Genomic DNA, 20308 nt, shown 5'->3' with positions numbered 1-20308 from the left:
CTTTAGGTTATGCTACGTTCAGATCATTCAGAATTTGTTAAACCTTCTTTAGGGGGTCTCTAGGGGAGCCTACATTTTTAGTTTGGGTGAATGTGTGTTTGACGATAACAGTTAAAGACTGGGATGATAGCGGAGGAATCACTTTTTTTCAAACCTGGATCACGCACGGCTATTTCTCCACTTTTCTTTAGCTGTTTGTGTGTTTCTTGTTTTACTTTTCCAATCTCTTAGCTTTCTCCCTCTATTTTGTCATGCGCACGTGTACCTATTTGTGTGGCGGGGGGGGGGGGGTGTTTTGCTACTGAATAAAAACCATTGTCATGTGAGGCATTTAGGGGAGAGAGAGCGATGGAGGGAGGGGGAGAGAGTAAGAGGGATGGAGAAAAGAGCGATATTAGCCTTTGTTTATTGCCCAATAGCTTGTGATGTAGCTTAGCGCTAAATCCGTTGCTAAGCCTCTTTGACCAATCAGGTGCTAGACAGTTTTAACTGCCAAAGACATGATGTCATCATCCTGTCTGAGGTCACTCTGTTTCAGTCTGTCTCCATGCGCCCCGTCTTCATGCCCTCTTCACCCAGAACCCACATCGGGTTCTCCGCGGTGGCGGGGGGCCCCTTAAGCTGGGACTTTTCAGGGCCATTCCCGAATAACCAGACTGTCAGGGCCAAAAGCCTGCAGCCCCACCAGTCCTTCAGGACGCCGGGAGCTTTGAGGGATGTGCTGCGTCTGACTAGATTCTCGGGTCTTGTACAGGTCTCCCTCAAGGGTCGAAAAGCATTTGATGAGTCTAATTTCATGTCGAAACAGTGTGTGCATTTAGCATCTAGCTGCTTCAGGCTTGAGGGGGAGATCTCACCTGAGGAAGGAGGAGCCCTGGTGTCAGAAACTCCACCTGATGTGATCTGATCTGTTCCCTCTCTCTCTCCCTGTCTCCCTCTCGCTGTTTGAGCTCAGGAGCTGTCTGTGGTACTGAAATGCAGATCCTCTATCTGGTTCTGCCTGACACCGACACACAATGTCCCTCTCTTCTTCTGTTTCTCTGTTCTTTTTCTCCTCTCTCTCTTTGTCTCTCATTTCCTTCATTCTTGCCACTCTTGCACTTTTTCGTTTGTGTTTCTTATTTTTCTTTCTCTTTTTGTATCTGTTAATTTCTCTCGCTTTCTATTTCTCTGTTTCACATTCACATGCCTGTTCCCTCTACACATTTGTTGTACTTTCTCACTTTTCTTTTGTCTGTACTCCTTTCATCTGTCGCATGTTTCAGACACCTCATCTCTCTCGCTCTCTCTCGCTCTCTCTCGCTCTCTCTCGCTCTCTCTCGCTCTCTCTCGCTCTCGCACTCTCTCGCTCTCGCTCTCTCTCGCTCTCGCTCTCTCTCGCTCTCGCTCTCTCTCGCTCTCTCTCTCTCTTTCTCTTTGTCTTTCCTTGTCTGCCTTCTCTTTCAATTTAAAGGGCTTTATTGGCATGGAAAACATTTGTTTACTTTGCCAAAATCAAGTGGAAAATTACAAAGAAAAAACAATTATAAATAATAAAAGGGGAAGAAAACAACTAGAATTCTTAGTAAACGTTATAGACAAAAGTATAAATGAAAGTTTGCACCATATCGGAACAAATAGTTCAAATGTGAAGGACAAGGAAATAGTGATTTATTTACAACACGTTGTTAGTGTTCTACCTGTTGTCATGACAACGGGTCAAAAATCTGCCAGCTGTGGTTGGCTGCATATTGCTGCGTAGACTGAAATAGTCCACGCGTCATAATCCCTATTAAATCTAGCTGCAAAACGCTATATTGGCTTGTTCTTTTTACATTTTACCCATTTGTGTTTTGTGTAGACCATCTCGCCATTTTGATCATCGTTTAAATCTTGTCAGAACATGGTGATGAATGTCAACATATTTGCTTAAATTACCTCTATAAACGTGTACAGGCTAATTAGCTACATAGCATACCTAATGTAAGACTACAATTCCCTAAAGTAAACTTCTCTATGTCATAACCTTAGTTAACGTTGACCAGCACCATAACAATATACAAGAAAAAAAAAACACTGAACTGATATATTATCAATAAACATCCAGGATGCTACCTTGGAAACCACTATAATTCCTAATGCTGTCATTATTTACATTCTGAATATCATTTTCTGTTTACAAATTTAGCTTGTGTTGTATGACCAGATAATATTAGTGGTTTGGGATATTGTGCTAAATTGCCAAGCTCGTAAATTTGGCCATGCAGCCACACTGGCTATTTTTGAGCTGCACAACATCAAATGTACATGTGTCAAAAGAACTCCCTTAGAAGAAACTTGATATCACCACGCAACATCAGATGTACCTGTCAAAAGAACTCCCTAAGATGAACCTTGACTTTACCACACAACATCAGATGTAAATGTGTCAAAATAACTTCCTTAAATGAACCTTGACTTCACCACAAAGATTCCAGGCACGCAACTCTGATTCTCCTGGGTCTATGTAGGTCTGTTTGGTTGGGTCTGTGTTCTCCTGGGTCTCTGTGGGTCTGTTTGTTTGGGTCTGTGTTCCTCTGGGTCTCTGTGGGTCTGTTGGATTGGGTCTGTGTTGTTCTACAGGGTTTTTGTGGGTCTGTTTGGTTGGGTCTGTGTTGTTCTCCTGGGTCTCTGTGGGTCTGTTTCGTTGGTTCTGTGTTCTTCTCCTGGGTCTTTGCAGGTTTGTTTCATTGGGTCTGTCTTGTTCTCCTGGGTCTCTGAGGGTCTGTTTTGTTGGGTCTGTGTTGTTCTCCTGGGACTCTGTGTGTCTGTTTCGTTGGGTCTGGGTTGTTCTCCTGGGTCTCTGAGGGTCTGTTTTGTTGGGTCTGTATTGTTCTACTGGGTCTCTGTGGGTCTGTTTGGTTGGGTCTGACTATGTTGTGTGAATTAGTTATGCACGTTTCTCAATAGTGAGTTCACTTTCTCAAAACTCATCATACAGTTTTGAGCAAATCAGTTTTCCTTATAACTAATCAAACATTTCACGTATGTCTCAAAATCAACAAATTTTACTATAACACTGGGAAACGTTATTTCCCAAAACTATTACTTTGTCACAAATAACACAATCACCTAAAAAATCACCAACAACAGGTAGCATTACGAGATGTATCATAAATGAACCAAGAGCCCTATAAAAAACAAAAAGGACACCTTACTGTATAGCCTGTACTGTCGTGAATGCTACAGGAATGAATAAGAAATACTCCAACCTGCTGTCTGCATTCTATATGCTTAATAAAATATATAAAAATCACAGTAAAATACACAAAATGAAACTACAGTAATTAATGTACTATAACACAAAAATGTGTACACAAGTGTGTATATATGCATAGGATATCTATTGATCAAAACAGATATATATACAATATGCAATGCTAGTCAACCCTGTGGCCTTATGTCCTTTTGCTATACACCTGGGAAATGATCTCTTTGCGTGCCTGATCAATAGCGGGCATTACTCTGCAGATACTGTATCTCCAGGCATCCAACATTCATGGCACTCAGAAGGGACATTTGATCATGTGGACGTAGTTGATGTTTACATTGAAAAAAAACATTCCAGAAAGGTTCTCTTTTGTTTAGATGGACATTAAACTGATTTAAAATCTAAATCAGTGAGTCTACTCACTAGTCAGGTTGAACTTCCTAGCAAATTATTATTACATATACATTTTAAAGGGAATTCTACTGTCGTTGTCCCATATATGTAACTAGTGAGACTGCATTGGACAGTTCACTATGCAAAAAAAAATATTTTACTATATCAATCTCAGCACGTTTCCATAACACACATTACCTGTTTCATCTGCCTGACTCACAAAGTAAGATATTGAATGCACAAGTAGCGGACGACTGCATAAGCAAAAGAAAAATATTTCTAACTCTCCTCAGTGAAGCCTATTTCCCATGGGTATGCTATGCATCATGTGGCCCTTTACAAAACAAACAAATAACCAAAATTCGTGTGTGTCTGATTGACCATCGAAAAACAGTCCAGTAAACAGTCCAGTTCAGGAACAAGGTCCTATTGCAAAATTTGAGTTTGTCTTTTTTTTTCATTTTATAAAGGTCAGATTCCGATGTTTGTAATGATATATAATACAATACTATTTGATAAAGTAATGGGAAAAGTTGATCATCTGCTGTACCTAGTTCTGAGAAAAAAGGCTTGAAAGATCTTCACACTTGCCAGAGAGCTGGTCTTTGTTTATGCGCATTCAGCGTATCTTCTTAGTCCTTAACCCCACCCAGCTATTTCAGTATTCCAATGGGGACACTCTGGCCTTGTGCTAAACTGGTCTGCTTGGTCTCTAATAAACACACACTATATCCAACCAAATAAAACGAAATGTGTTTTTTCACATGGACTTGATACAGGTAGAAATATTACAGTGAAAGGTAAAGTGGCTTAGCAGCATAAATCCTAATAAATAGTAGCAGTAATGTAAGTGCAGATAGTTTGAGAGTCCTAGTGAACAGCCACTGAGCCGTTCAGCAGTCTTACTGTACTGACGGACTGGGTTGTCCACATCACACATTAGCAAGGGGATCTTCAGGTGCAACTTGTGCTTGCCAGTTCTCATTTGGGTGAGGGGCAATGTGTATTATGGGGTATTCGAGTGGGTGGTTGGAAAGGTTTACCACTGAGGGACAGCTAGGGAAATGAGTGCAGGGGAACGTAACCTTGGTGATAAATCGATATAAGTATAATCTCCATATTGTTAGTAAATAAATGTTATTGTAAATGACCATATGTGGGAAGCAAAAGTTGCTACTCCTTTCGTCACGAGCCTAACATTAAAATGACATGTGTTTCTGGATCCATCCAAACGGGTCAGAAACCCAGAACTCAGGTATGCCAACAATGGCATGTGTCCCTGGGACCACCCAGACTGTTCAGAGACCCAGAACTCAGGGATGTCTGGTCACTTCTACTTACGTATGTGTGTGTGTGAATATCAGTAGCCTTACAAGCTCCAGTGTGAAGATGAACGAGGAGGCCGTAGTAACTTATATTCCAAAGTAATACAATGTATTCCAACCAAGAACTAAAATGACAATACAAAACAGTTACATACCAACACAATTCTACGTCATCCCAACTAGTCTAAAAGTCTAAGTATACCATGAGACACACTATAGGACAAAGGTGTGCTAGGAGTTTCTGTTAATTATAGACCTCTAAATCTGACTAGAACACAATGTGTTGGGAGGACTCTTTAACGATGACAAACTCCTAAATATGACTACAACACAATGGACAAACACAAGGACAAACTCAAATAACTGTTTGGAGTCAGACATATCTAAAACACTCCCCCTAAAACACTCCCCCAAATAGTCATTAGCATTACTTTACCTTGGCAAACACAATGAACACAAAGAACAGGAACTGTCCCACTTAATCAATGCAAAATTAATGAATGGAGGTGGCGTTGCTGCCAGTTGTTGTCTGTGACGCAACAAGGACAATACTTTCTACAATGTTCTTGTGAAGTTTGATCCATAACTCGTGCCGTACAATAAAGCATATCAGCCTATTCAGCCCTTTATAGGGAACAGGGGAAATCCAAACAGTACAGATAAATGTCCACAATATCATGCATTTAGTTACACTCCAGTTTGCTCAGAGTTTCACACCTCTCCAGATGGCCCACACCTGGTGTTCCAGATCTTTGGAGAAGCAAATGTTATGCAGGACCCCTGATTAACATCACCAGGGGTCTGATGGAGACTTGGTGGGGCCAGATCTTTAGAGAAACAAATGTTATGCAGGACCCCTGATTAACATCACCAGGGGTCTGTTGGAGACTTGGTGGGGCCAGATCTTTAGAGAAGCAAATGTTATGCAGGACCCCTGATTAACATCCCCAAGGGTGTTTTTGAGACTTGGTGGGGCCAGATGCACCTCTTCGTTGAATACACTTCCACTCTTCCTCAACAGATATTTCTCATTACACAAGAAATGTACCAATCTCCTTGTAGGACTGGTGGAGAAAAGTCAGATGTTTTCTGCTGATGCAGAAAGAAATTCAAGATAAAAATACCATTCAGGACAAAGATTAGGCGTACCCAGTTAACTGTTAACACGATTAGTGAATGGCTCACTTTTTTTAGACAAATTCTGGTCGCTGCTTCAGGTAAGACCATTAAAATGAGAGCCTTTAAACTGTGATAGGCGACCAATAATAACATTCAAATCGCCTGGTCAGAGAGCCATGGGGAGAGAAGTTTTGTCCTGCACCAGGTCCAGGACTGTTTAGGCTGATACGATCCCCCCACTACCCCTCCTTCCCTCTTTCTCTCTTCCTCCCTCTCGCCCTCCTTCTCTCCCTCACTCTCTCCCACTCTCTCTCTTCCTCCCTCTTTCCTTTTCTGGGTTTAATAGTCATGTGAAAAGGTTAGTACACCCCCTGGAGAGCTGTCTTATTTATACATTTTTGGACACAAGTATTCAAGCTACATTCCATGCTCATTTTTGCCGCGTAAGTGGAGCCGGCCAAGAAGAGCGAATTTCTCTTACTGAGTGAGTGGGTGACTGGCTGGCTGACTGTGTACTGGTTAGAGAAGCGGTCCTGCAAACTATAGGTCCCGCGTTCGTATCTCCTCACAGTCAAAACTTTGTATGCGTTATGAATTATTCCATGTAGACGGAAACTTTGCTGGCTATTACCTTCAGTATTATATTAAGCCTGAAATCATACAGTTTACAGTTATATTGCGACATGTTTCTGGCATGGAAAAGTTCATCTTCAGTCAATTGCTCAATTCTCATGACTATTGCAAGGAAGTTAGTAGATACTAGTAGGCCTATTACTGGCTAATAAGATGTTAAAATGGCCAGTGGCAAAAGCCATACAGTTCATAGATGCTATTTGTGGTGAATGTAAACGTAATAAGAAACGTTAGTCAGTTTAACACCATGCTTAACGCTGCCTAGCGTGTTTTGATGCGTGTGGGGCCGTCCCGTAGTGGTTAGAGACAGTGCCTCTCATGTGGCAGTCCTGAGTTTGAATCTCGTGAGAACAAAGACTTCCGGCCACAATTCCGGCCACGATTAGGGTAAGCCTAAACTTACACGGTTTGCGGTTATACAGTATTGCGACTATTTCTGGTAGATTCCACGATTCCCTCATCTTTTCACTTGATGAAAAAGTTATCGTCACCTTTATTGATAGTTATTTGGTATCAATGTAATTCACGAATGAAAGAAAAAAGTACGTTGTTATGCCATGAAATGAAATAGATTTGGCAGTGTAAAGTTCAGTCCCGCTAGCAATTGCTCAATTCTTATGACTATTCCAGTCAGTAGATACTGGTAAAGCCTATTACTGGCTAATACGCTGTTAAAACGGCCAGTGGCAAACGCCATACAGTTCATAGACGCATGTGGTGGAGATCAAATTTGTAAGAAATTCAATAGGTGGTGTTGCCCCCTTTGGCTGAATTACCCAAAATAGCTGTTTCTTTTAACTGTCTCTCAGTCTCTTACATGGACTGGGGGTCCACTCATCTTTACAGTACTGCTTCAAATGTGTAATGATCTCGGTTTACTTGTATACACAGCCCACTTCAAGTAGCCCAGAATTTCGATTTGAGTTCTGGGCTTTGACTCAGCCATTCAATAACACCTCCATTCATTTTAAAGCTGATCTGTTGTAGCTTAACTTGAGTGTTTTGGATATTTGTCCTGTTCCAATATCCATGTTAAGGTCGGCTTTGGCATGTTGACAAATTGCCTCACATTTCTCTCATTTTTAATGTTTCATTATACGGCATGAATAGTGTTTTAAAAATATGCAAATAAAAATTGTAGCAATCTCTTTCAATTCAAATAAAATGGGCTTTATCGGCATGGGAAAAGGTATTCTTACTGGCAAAGCAAGTCTATCTCTCTCTCTCTCTCTCTTTCTCTCTCTCTTTCTCTCTCCCACACACACACATTGGGTTTAATTCAAATGGGCTTTTTCAGCTTTGAAAACATTTGCTTACATTGCCAAAGCAAGTGTCTCTTTTCTCTCACTTATTAAGTGTTTAATCACAGATGTCATTTCTTGATGGCCCTCTCCTCATACAAAGGACTGAATAGCACTGGTTCAGGAGAATGGCCTCTCAGGCCTTTGATGTCACAGGATGATGATGCAACCCTGAATGGGCTGATTGTCCCTGTGAGACCTCAAGCTGGCTGTGTCGGTGTGCGTGCGCGCGCGTGTGTGTGCACGTGCGTGTGCGTGCCTTTTCCGTGTGTAGCCACCACATCCAACCCTGTGACACCTCTAGTATAATGTCATTCTGGTGCGGTGGCATAGCTTTGTCTCTGTTTAGTTGGTGACTTCAACCAGTCAACAAGCAAAGCATGTGCACGTAATCCCCTGAGGTAATCGAGGTCCAGGAACTAAACACAACCTTTTGGCTGTCTAGGGATTATGTTCATTGTACTGTATCGGGATTGGAAATATGCTTAAGTCCTCAACAGACTATCCATTGTTAAAGCAGTTTTTAAATGCTAAATAATAATAATTTTACCTAAATTAATTATTGTGTATGTGTTCCTAAATTAATTATTGTGTAATGCAGCGATGTTTTCCTTCCCTACTTGGCTTTCTGTATCCATTCTTAGGTTATAGACAGTGCAGCTTTAACAGATAGTGTCCTTGTGCTTGCAGTGATTGCAGTCGTGGGTAAAAACAAAAGTGAATGTAGGCGGGTCAGTGGGAAATTACCTTTAATAACCGTCCAGTCTGCTGCTGCATGGAGTGAGTCACAACCCGGCACCAGGATGGTCTCTGATTGGTCTTTTTGTCGGACCGCGTAAGCAGAGTCAGCCAAGAAGAGCGAATGCCTCTTACTGAGTGAGTGGTTAGAGACGAGGACCTGCAACCAATAGGTCCGTATGGTTCGTATGTCGTGGTTCATATATCGTTGCCGTTAGAGGATTTGTTCTGGATAGACAATAGCTTTGCTGGCTACAACCTTCAGTAGCTGCGTTAAGTAAGCCTGTTACTGGCTAATAAACTGTTAAAACAGCCAGTGGCAAAAGCCATAGATGCTATTTGTGGTAGAGGTAAACTTCATAAGAAACGTTAGTTTAACATAATGCTTCATGGTGTCTAGCGAAATATTAAAACTTGGTATGATGTTAATGCAGGACAAAATAGAGTTTTGAGATGCGATACCAACACTTGGCAAACGTATAGCACCCTGGCGTAGCGGTTAAAGACCCTCATGTGGAAGACCCGACTTCGAATCCAGTAAGGGCAACAACCTATAGGCTTTTAATTTCAGACCGGCTGAGCTAGGCTTGCCTGGTTCCTTTTCTGGTTCAAACAATCACAGAGATCCATCTTCTCCCGAGCAGCTCTGACTGTTCAAAACGCCTGTTAGTGAAACAATTTCACCACACTGGGATACGTGTGAACGATTCCAACAATTTCATTCACATCTCAGCCGATGCCCTGTATGAAATACAGCGCTGGAAGCTTTTTCATACTTTTCACCCTGGCCCTCTGCGGGATTCATTGTTGTGGTCGGACCAGCCGGAACCCAGTCAGAACTGTCCGTTCCCAGTCAGACCTGTCGGGTCCCAGTCAGACCTGTCCATTCCCAGTCAGACCTGTTGGGTCCCAGTCAGGCCTGCCGGGTCCCAGTCAGACCTGTCCGTTCCCAGTCAGACCTGTCCGTTCCCAGTCAGACCTGTCGGGTCCCAGTCAGACCTGTCCATTCCCAGTCAGACCTGTTGGGTCCCAGTCAGGCCTGCCGGGTCCCAGTCAGACCTGTCCGTTCCCAGTCAGACCTGTCCGTTCCCAGTCAGACCTGTCGGGTCCCAGTCAGACCTGTCGGGTCCCAGTCAGACCTGCCGGGTCCCAGTCAGACCTGTCGGGTCCCAGTCAGACCTGTCCGTTCCCAGTCAGACCTGTCGGGTCCCAGTCAGACCTGCCGGGTCCCAGTCAGACCTGCCAGGTCCCAGTCAGACCTGTCGGGTCCTAGTCAGACCTGTCGGGTCCCAGTTGAGATCGCTCTGAAAGAGGCGACAGAAGTGTTACCTCCTTCGATCCAGACTTCACGTGCCGCCAATGTAAGTGAACAGTTGTTTTCGTTCGTTCAGTGCTCCTGCTCGTTCATTACGAGATTCGCCTTTGTTTCAGCTCAGTGTGTTAATAGGTGGGTGACGTAACCTCGTACCCTCACAAGAGCCCCGACATCTCATTTTCAGTCTGCTTTTCATTACATACGCTCGCTCATAACACATTCTGGTTCAGCGTTTTTACCACACACATTTTGGAGGACTAATAACACCATGGTCACAGACCCAAAGTGTCACTCCGGTGACATTAGAACGGAATGTGCTGTGCTTGACTGAGAGAGAAGAGTGGAGTATTTAGTGAAAACCATTTTGCCTGAGGCTGCCCATCGGCCTTGCATTCTAAGTGGGTACTGGATTCCAACCTTGGGATTCATCCAAAATGGGACCCTATCCCCTACTTAATCCACTACTTTGGACCAGGGGCCCTTAGGAGTGTTTTTGTGTGTGTGTGCGGTGTGACACACACACACACACACTCTTGTTCTCGATCATGTCATCCTCTGGCCTGCTAAATCACACAATCGTACCAGACACCAGGTTGTGGCGAATGGGTGATATCATTTCCTTAGCAACAGCTTGACGACCCTAGTTCCCGCCTGCTACAAACTGCTTGAATATCACTTGTTTAAGCACATTATCTCTACGTATTGTGAAGTTGAATCGATGTCTGATAAACACTGTGGGTGCCTGTGTCTGGTCCTGACCTGCGATAGGTGAATGAGACGGGGCTCACTTGACAGCGGTTTTAGGAAAGATTTAAGTTATCAGTAGGGTTTAGGTTATCAGAATGATTTAAGTTATCAGTAGGGTTTAGGTTATCAGAATGATTTAAGTTATTAGTAGGGTTTAGGTTATCAGTAGGGTTTAGGTTATCAGTAGGGTTTAGGTTACTGTATCAGTAATAAATCAGTGTTATAGAAATCAACAAATGCCTGGTAATCATTTTAAGATGGTGAAGGAAGTTTATAAAACCTATTAGATCAACTTTCCAACCAAATGTCACCCCCATTTCCATGTTTAAATTGTGTGCTGTGCCCGCCCACAGGGTGGAAGCCAGCCAGTGACCTGTCTTTTGCTACCAGGGCTTCGATGAATGGGGCTTCAGGAGACTGGGACTACAGCAAAAACACTTGTAGACAACGGCGGAACACTTGGTAGGCAATGGTTGTCAAGCGGTTGCCAAAACAAACATTGTCAAGCTGTTACTAGGGGAAGTGAGGTCACAGGTGCCCTGCGGGGGAGGTTGGCAGGGCCAACCCCTCTGGGTTCCTAACCATGGAGCAGGCGGAATGTGTGTCTGTCTGTGTGTGTGTGTGTGGGGGGGGGGGGGGGGGTATGTGTGTTTAAGCCTCTCTACCCTGGGGCTTTGTGTGTGTGTATGTGTGTGTGACGGGGGAGGCTCGTGTGTGCTCGTCGGTGCAGAAGTGATGGTGTTAACATAGCCTGTTGTCCCTTTTGTCAGTGGTCCTGTGTCTTTGTATTGTGTGTGTGTGTGTGTGTGTGTGTTTTGGTGTAGTGATGAATATTAAGAGGGGGATTTACAAGAGTTAGTGGGCAGTTTACAAGTTTGACTTTGTGTTTTTATGTTTGTGTGTGTGTGCGTGAGTGTGTGTCTGTGTGTGTGTGTCTGTGTGTTTACATTTTTTTGTTTCTTTGATACTATTCACATGCCATACTATGCCATATAACCATATACCATGTGAACACTGGTAATGTCTTCCAACATGGAGCAGGACAGACTGTAAGTCTGAGGAGTAAATGAAAGCCACTGGACAGGGTCAAAACTACAAACTGAACTGCTGTGAACAATCACGACTACATCTTTGTTGATAAAGCAGGCTTCTGCCTGAACAACCGACAGCGCAGTATTACTGGCCAATGAACAACTGTCCATGTGCCTGGACAGCGTGGGGGAAACATATTCCTGTGTGTATCTATATCTGAAGATGGGGTGGAAGGACATCAGCCCCTTCTTGGGTCTTACAATGCTGTGTCTGCACACCTCATTGAGTTCCTCCCTGTTATTGTGTGTGATGATGTTAGGTTCCACCATTCAGAGGTGATTCAGGAATGGTTTTGGGCCAATCCCTGATTCCTGAGCTTAGACCTGCCCCATAATGTCTTTTCATTATGGAGGTGGAAGGTCTATGAGGGTCATCCCCATGAGCCTGTCACCCTCCAACAGCTCATAGATAAGACATGTGATGACATCACTGGTGACCAATGTCACATTTGTAAAAAGGTATATTGGAGACCAATGTCACGTTTGTAAAAGGTATATTGGAGACCAATGTCACGTTTGTAAAAGGTATATTGGAGACCAATGTCACGTTTGTAAAAGGTATATTGGAGACCAATGTCACGTTTGTAAAAGGTATATTGGAGACCAATGTCACGTTTGTAAAAGGTATATTGGAGACCAATGTCACGTTTGTAAAAGGTATATTGGAGACCAATGTCACGTTTGTAAAAGGTATATTGGAGACCAATGTCACGTTTGTAAAAGGTATATTGGAGACCAATGTCACGTTTGTAAAAGGTATATTGGAGACCAATGTCACGTTTGTAAAAGGTATATTGGAGACCAATGTCACGTTTGTAAAAGGTATATTGGAGACCAATGTCACGTTTGTAAAAGGTATATTGGAGACCAATGTCACGTTTGTAAAAGGTATATTGGAGACCAATGTCACGTTTGTAAAAGGTATATTGGAGACCAATGTCACGTTTGTAAAAGGTATATTGGAGACCAATGTCACGTTTGTAAAAGGTATATTGGAGACCAATGTCACGTTTGTAAAAGGTATATTGGAGACCAATGTCACGTTTGTAAAAGGTATATTGGAGACCAATGTCACGTTTGTAAAAGGTATATTGGAGACCAATGTCACGTTTGTAAAAGGTATATTGGAGACCAATGTCACGTTTGTAAAAGGTATATTGGAGACCAATGTCACGTTTGTAAAAGGTATATTGGAGACCAATGTCACGTTTGTAAAAGGTATATTGGAGACCAATGTCACGTTTGTAAAAGGTATATTGGAGACCAATGTCACGTTTGTAAAAGGTATATTGGAGACCAATGTCACGTTTGTAAAAGGTATATTGGAGACCAATGTCACGTTTGTAAAAGGTATATTGGAGACCAATGTCACGTTTGTAAAAGGTATATTGGAGACCAATGTCACGTTTGTAAAAGGTATATTGGAGACCAATGTCACGTTTGTAAAAGGTATATTGGAGACCAATGTCACGTTTGTAAAAGGTATATTGGAGACCAATGTCACGTTTGTAAAAGGTATATTGGAGACCAATGTCACGTTTGTAAAAGGTATATTGGAGACCAATGTCACGTTTGTAAAAGGTATATTGGAGACCAATGTCACGTTTGTAAAAGGTAAATTTGTGACCAATATCACTAATTGTAAAAGATGTCTTCATTGATCACACTTTAGAAAGAAATAATTTTCAGCTTTCTGGCTTCTGTTAAGCATCTATTTCCCCTCCTCGTCCCTTGGTCACTGTCCTTACTCTCCCCTCTTTTCACTCGCTCTTTCTCAGCCTCTCACACTTCCCCTATACATTTCCGGTCCTCTCTCTCTCTTGCTCTCTTTCTTTCTTTTTGCATAGATCTTTGTCTCTTTCTTTCTCCTTCTCCATCTCTCTTTCCCTTTAATGTTACCATTGTTTGCATCATCTTCTGTGTTGCGCTGTCAAATCCGAATTAGTGCACACGCTTGCGTGTGTGTGTGTGCGTGTGTGTGTGTATCTGCATCAAACAGACATAAGCTGATCTAGATGTTTTCTATCGTGTGTTGCCAAGGCAACAGTGTGTTATAAAGATGTATTGGACCATCAATTATTGGGACATGATGTGTATCTGTATCTCAGCGTCCATCTTCAATCACATGACTTCCTGCTATAACGGCACCCTATTGGATGACCACATCAAGTACAGATCTCCAAAACAAAAACCATACGTCATTATTTTTTAGATATTCTGTAGACATGACTGATATCCTTCGTACTCTGTGAACTGTGAGCTCGCTTGGAACATAGACACCATTTTGCTGACCTTCCGAGTCTGAGATATTTTATGATATATCTGCCTCAAGCGTTCTTTAAATTGTATGTTAGCATTAAATTGTATGTTAGCATTGTGTGAAAGATAAGTAAACCTTACCTACAGTACACTTAAACTGGTATGCAAAATGTTGAAGTGCAGTAAGGCTTATAACGAAGGACTTTCATTCTAAAAGCTAAAGTTAACCTTTTACACTTGAAGCATTATGTGAAGTTAACAGAACGGCTCACAAAATTGCTCAGTACGACAGATAAAATATAAAACCACTCACAAAATTACAGGAAGGTTGCAGGTAACCCCGTGGAATTTAAATGGGATTGAATGCTGGAGGAATTCTGAAATAACACGTTCATACATAGTGGGATTTAAATGTTTTATCAACGTCAGTGGAATGTTGAGGAAACCATAAGCCTTCTGAGCACCGGGGTAATTGGTTCATCTCAGAGGACAGAAAGGGAAAACTCAATACCGCTAGAATTAATTCTCTCTTTCTCTCTCTCCCCTCTCATTCCACCCCCCGTTCACGGGCATGGTTTAATCTGTACTAATGGGCTCAGAGAACACTGGATCAATTCACCGAGGGAGAGAGGGGGAGGGAGAGAGGGAGGGTGATGGAGAGGGGGCAGAGGGGGAGGACAGAAGGGGGAGAGGAGGAAAAGAGAAAAAGGGAGGGAACAAGAGACGGAGGGTGAAAGAGGGAGGGTGAGAGAGGGAGGGAGAGAGGGATGAAATGGATTGATCAGAAATAAAAGAAGGATTGTAGCAGATAGTTTTAGATATATACAAACAGATACACAGACAAGAAGGCAGACAGAGAAACACACAGACACCAATAAGCAAATATAATCTAATGTTATGTGTAATGTAATTGTCATCGTGTGAATGATCATGTGCTAACAGTAAAGGACATAAACAGATCGAAAGAAGAGAGACCGGTGATGTCACAATACTACATCACCCGTAAGGGATAAAAAAAATAATAAAAAAAAGTAAATACCTGAAATACGAATAAACATCCTGACACTTGTTTTGCCAAGGACATACTAGCTGTAGACCGGCCCTTTAAATGAGCAGCAGTGGCAGTGTGCCGTGCTGTTATCGATGACTAAGCCTTCCATGAACGTTAGCTCAGGCTAATGGCTGCTACAGCCAATGTAGCGTGAGATAGCACTGGACACCCTTGGTCTCCTGTGAATGTGTGTGTGTGTGTGTTTGTGTGTGTAGTGTGTAAAGGCAAACCACATTTTCCTTGTCTGTATCATGTAGATCCTTGATGTTTTACTGATAGAAGCAGCTCTATACAATGGCTCTGTGGTACATTGTATGAATCCAAATCACAGAGCATCACAGGCTTGTGAAACGCTGTTACCACTGCCAGGTGGTAGGTGGTGCTAATCCTGGAACCCTGGAATCTCTCAACTGTGATTGGCCGTGAGTCTGAGTACATTTCAAAGGAAAAGACATTAGTGTCTTACCTGGGATTGGAAGTTGTCTCAAACTGCCTCCATACATACCAGGCAGTGTTGAACAGTCAATACTCTGGTACTTGGCAGGTGTTTTAGTAACACAGTATCTCATGCTTTTCACTTTTAATTATAGGTTAATCATATACAGGGTGTATGATTCTGAACATTTACTATCTCTAATTTTCAACCCTTTGGCAGGAGGAGAGGCACCCTGAGCCGGGGGTTGACTATGGGAGGACAGAGGGGGACGGGTTGACTGTGGGGGGACGGGGGACGGGAGGTGTTGACTATGGGAGACAGTGGGGTAGGTGTTTAACTATCAAGGGACAGAGGGGGAGGTGTTTAAATTGTGTTGCACACACTGAGCATTTTCAAAACACTGTGTGTTGAAAAAAGTAACTTTCTCATCAAAATGGAAGATTCATGCAAGAAACCAAAAATGACCTTATTTTACATAACGTTTGATCCTGGCCGCACAAAAATGTTAAATGTATTTATATATAGAAGGGGGAATGAAAAAGGGGGAATATGGTGGATGGAAAATCAGGGTCGAGCGCTAACTTTTTTTCTTGGTCTGAAATCAACTGGCCCGGACTTCATTCACTATAATTATTATAATAAAATATAATTGTAAAATATAATATAAATATAATTGTATTTTACAGATATATAGTATGTAAATATCATATCAGAATATGGATTTATACCACAGATTTGCATGTGATATGAGACATGAGAGCTGATGCAAGCAATTGCTGTTTACATAAATATGATGCAACCCACATCATTGCATTTCAATAAATGGTTATCAAAATATGAGCTACTATAAATATCATTATCGTCTTTTCATGAAGGTGATTGCTTAATTGATGGGAATTGAGTTAATTGAGTTAATATATTTATGGTAGCATATATATGGCTCAATAGCCTACAGTATGTGCAGTAGTTGGTTGACTGGCTTGTGTGTCACTGCTAGCAAGTGCTTAGGCAGGTATAGTTAACATGACGCTTACTGTTGAGAAGCCCTGAACCCCTCACTGACTTAACTGACGTCACCTGGTAGGTGATTGAGTGCAAGAGGCTGCAAGGGCTCAAAATACAATAAATAGTAATGGGACAGAACTTTAGACATTATCACGTTACCCTGACAATGCTGAAACATGTTGCACACTATTGTGGGTTTGGGACTTTCTATAAAGCGGGTTTGCCGGGATTTCTCTCTCGCTTCCGGGCTTTCCCTGGTAACCCTTGTGTTTCACATCACAACACTATGACCTGTGGACAATTCCCTCAGGCAAAATCGGAAATGCGGACTTGCAGAAAAGGGTCCATAAAGGGCTCCAAATATTTTCGATTCCTTAATAAACCACCACAGCTTTTGTCAGGAACCCACAACATGAATGACGGTAAATGTGTCCCTTGCCATTATCGTTTTCGACCCATGGAACCAGTTCTTCCCACGAAAACAAAAATTATCACATTTGCTTTGCCTTGTACGATATCATATTTGGGTTCTGCAGACGAGCCATTGAATATTATTGGTAAAAAGACGATACCGGTTCTATACCACACCTAGAGGGGAGATTTTAATTAGATTAGATTCAACTGGTGCATCCACAGGTGCATTTTAATTAGATTAGATTAAACTTTATTGTCATTGAAAAGTGCAAGTACAGTACAACGAAATGCAGTTAGCATCTATCCAGAAGTGCAAATAGAAGAGGGCAGAAAATGTATTAAGTATATGTACAGTTGTGCTCATAGGTTTGCATTTGGACAATTTGGGGATCTCTTGATACCAAGCAACGGTCAGGTAGACCAAGAAAGATTTCAGCCAAAATTGCCAGAAGAATTGTTCAGGATACAAACAAAAACCCACAGGTAACCTCAGGAGAAATACAGGCTGCCCTGGAAAAAAACAGTGTTGTTGTTTCAAGGAGCACAATACGATGATACTTGAACAAAAATTAGCTGCATGGTCGAGTTGCCAGAAAGAAGCCTTTACTGCACCAATGCCACAGAAAAGCCTGGTTACAATATGCCTGACAACACCTTAACACGTCTCACAGCTTCTGGTACACTGTAATTTGGAGTGACGAGACCAAAATAGAGCTTTATGGTCACAACCATAAGTGCTATGTTTGGAGAGGGATCAACAAGGCTTATAGTGAAGAGAATACCATCCCCACTGTGAGGCATGGTGGTGGCTCACTGATGTTTTGGGGGTGTGTGAGCTCTATAGGCACTGGGAATCTTGTGAAAATTGATGGCAATATGAATGCAACATGTTATCAGAAAATACTGGCAGACAGTTTGCATTCTTCTGCACGAAAGCTGCACATGGAACGCTCTTGGACTTTCCAGCATGAGGCAAAGTTGACCCTCCAGTGGTTACACCAGAAAAAGGTGAAGGTTCTGGAGTGGCCATCACAGTCTCCTGACCTTAATATCATGGAGCCACTCTGGGGAGATCTCAAACGTGCAGTTCATGCAAGACAACCATCGACTTTGCATGACCTGGATACATTTTGCCATGATGAATGGGCAAGAATTCAGGGCCTCATAGACAACTATTTCAAAAGACTGCACATGGTCATTGATGCTAAAGGGGGAAATACACAGTATTAGGGTCTAAGGGTATACAGACTTTTGAACAGGGGTCAGTTAATTTTTTTCTTTGTTGCCAAATTTTGTTTTATAATTGTGCCATTCTGTTATGACCTACATTTGAATGTGAATTCCATAAGGAAAATAAGACATGTTTTGCCTGCTCACTCATATTTTCTTTACAAATGTTACATACAGCTCCAGAAAAAATTAAGAGACCACTGCACCTTTTTCTTTCCTTTCCCAAAATATGTAAAAGGAAAGTTTTGAGTGAAGAACCGGAGTGTTCAATTTGCAGTGGTCTCTTAATTTTAAACCTTCTGTTCCTCACTCAAAAACTTCCTTTTCCACTTTTTTGGAAAAGAAAGAAAAAAGGTGCTGTGGTCTCTTAATTTATCCCGGTGCTGTATTACCAATTCTCCAAGGGTATGCAAACATTTGAGCACAACTGTATATTACAAGTGGAATGTATAGATGTGCAATGAATGCAAATGCAGTACAAATGGCAATACTAAATGTGCAATTAAGGCAAATAGAGGAGGGCAGAACATGTACAAGCATTAAGTATAGTGTATGTTACTTGTGGGATAATAGTTGTGTGGGTACCAATTGAGCCAGTGACTGTCTTTGTCTTCTGGCCCGACGTTAGGTCTTACTGGCCCTGGGCCAGCAGGCCCCCGTTAATGTTGAACCCTGGAAAATCATTCGGATCTGGGGTGGTTGGTGAGCCCTTGCTCCATTCTCCCTGTACAATCATGGGTCCTTGTGTTCCCTCTTTTATAGTTGACAGAACGAGGAGAACTGGGTGGACATTTTGGTTAATTGGGTTTGCACCGTTGAAGTATGTTGCAAATGCAGCTCTGCGTTTTGTCTGGTAACTCATGTATTCTCATAAATGGCACAAGTGTTTTCTCAATGACAATCGTGCTCACACAGAGTTGTGCGTAGTGCTTGGCAACATGAGTGAACTGGAATTGCAAATTGAGTTGGAGCGAGTAAAATGTGTGCTTGGTTCCACAGAAATGGTTCGTGAACCACGTGATGGTGAGCCCACCTAAATGGTTTCCAAACCTCTCCTCGGGGAACCATTGTTGTTTCATGGACTTTAACTCTTTCACAGCTAGCACTCCCTTGTCCACTAGTCAACAACTCCCCTAACTAGGTGGAACCCAGATGTGAGGTTTGAGAACTGCAGAGTTTGTGGGCTATTATCAAAAATGACAGGAATGTTATTTCCTAATAAGGGAAGCTTTCTGCTAAAGGAAAGGTAGCATGTCGTGTTCTGTTTCACCATGAGTTTCATATTGTGTGTGTGTGTGTGTGTGTGTGTGCATGTGTGCGTGTGTGTGTGTGTTTGGGATGCTGTTGAGGTGGCCGTGGTGGTTTCTGTTTTTCTTCTCTTCTTCTCAAGTAGAGATGAAGAGGGAGGCGGAGAGTGATGTAAGGAGAGAGGAAGATTTAGAGAGAGACAGGGCGCAATAGAGACAATGATGTAGGGGGAGTCAGAGTGATGTAAGGAGAGAGGAAGATTTAGAGAGAGACAGGGCGCAATAGAGACAATGATGTAGGGGGAGTCAGAGTGATGTAAGGAGAGAGGAAGATTTAGAGAGAGACAGGGCGCAATAGAGACAATGATGTAGGGGGAGTCAGAGTGATGTAAGGAGAGAGGAAGATTTAGAGAGAGACAGGGCGCAATAGAGACAATGATGTAGGGGGAGTCAGAGTGATGTAAGGAGAGAGGAAGATTTAGAGAGAGACAGGGCGCAATAGAGACAATGATGTAGGGGGAGTCAGAGTGATGTAAGGAGAGAGGAAGATTTAGAGAGAGACAGGGCGCAATAGAGACAATGATGTAGGGGGAGTCAGAGTGATGTAAGGAGAGAGGAAGATTTAGAGAGAGACAGGGCGCAATAGAGACAATGATGTAGGGGGAGTCAGAGTGATGTAAGGAGAGACAGAAAGAAATGGAGAGCAGCGTTAGGCTTTACATTGTGGGAGTGAGAGAGTGGAAAACGGAGTGAGAAAGGAGTGAGGCGTTGTGCA

At 42.4% G+C, this 20308-nt stretch overlaps 1 protein-coding gene across 15 annotated transcripts in view; it reads left to right on the top strand.

The window, feature by feature from the left end:
- nbeaa (neurobeachin a) overlaps nt 1–20308 on the top strand; it is a 126014-nt gene that overhangs the window by 24454 nt on the left and 81252 nt on the right. The gene's annotated exons all lie outside the window — the stretch shown is intronic.

This window comes from Esox lucius, chromosome 7 (assembly GCF_011004845.1).
Source record: "Esox lucius isolate fEsoLuc1 chromosome 7, fEsoLuc1.pri, whole genome shotgun sequence".
Taxonomy (NCBI): Eukaryota; Metazoa; Chordata; class Actinopteri; order Esociformes; family Esocidae; genus Esox; species Esox lucius.
This window is presented reverse-complemented; position numbering and strand designations above follow the sequence as displayed.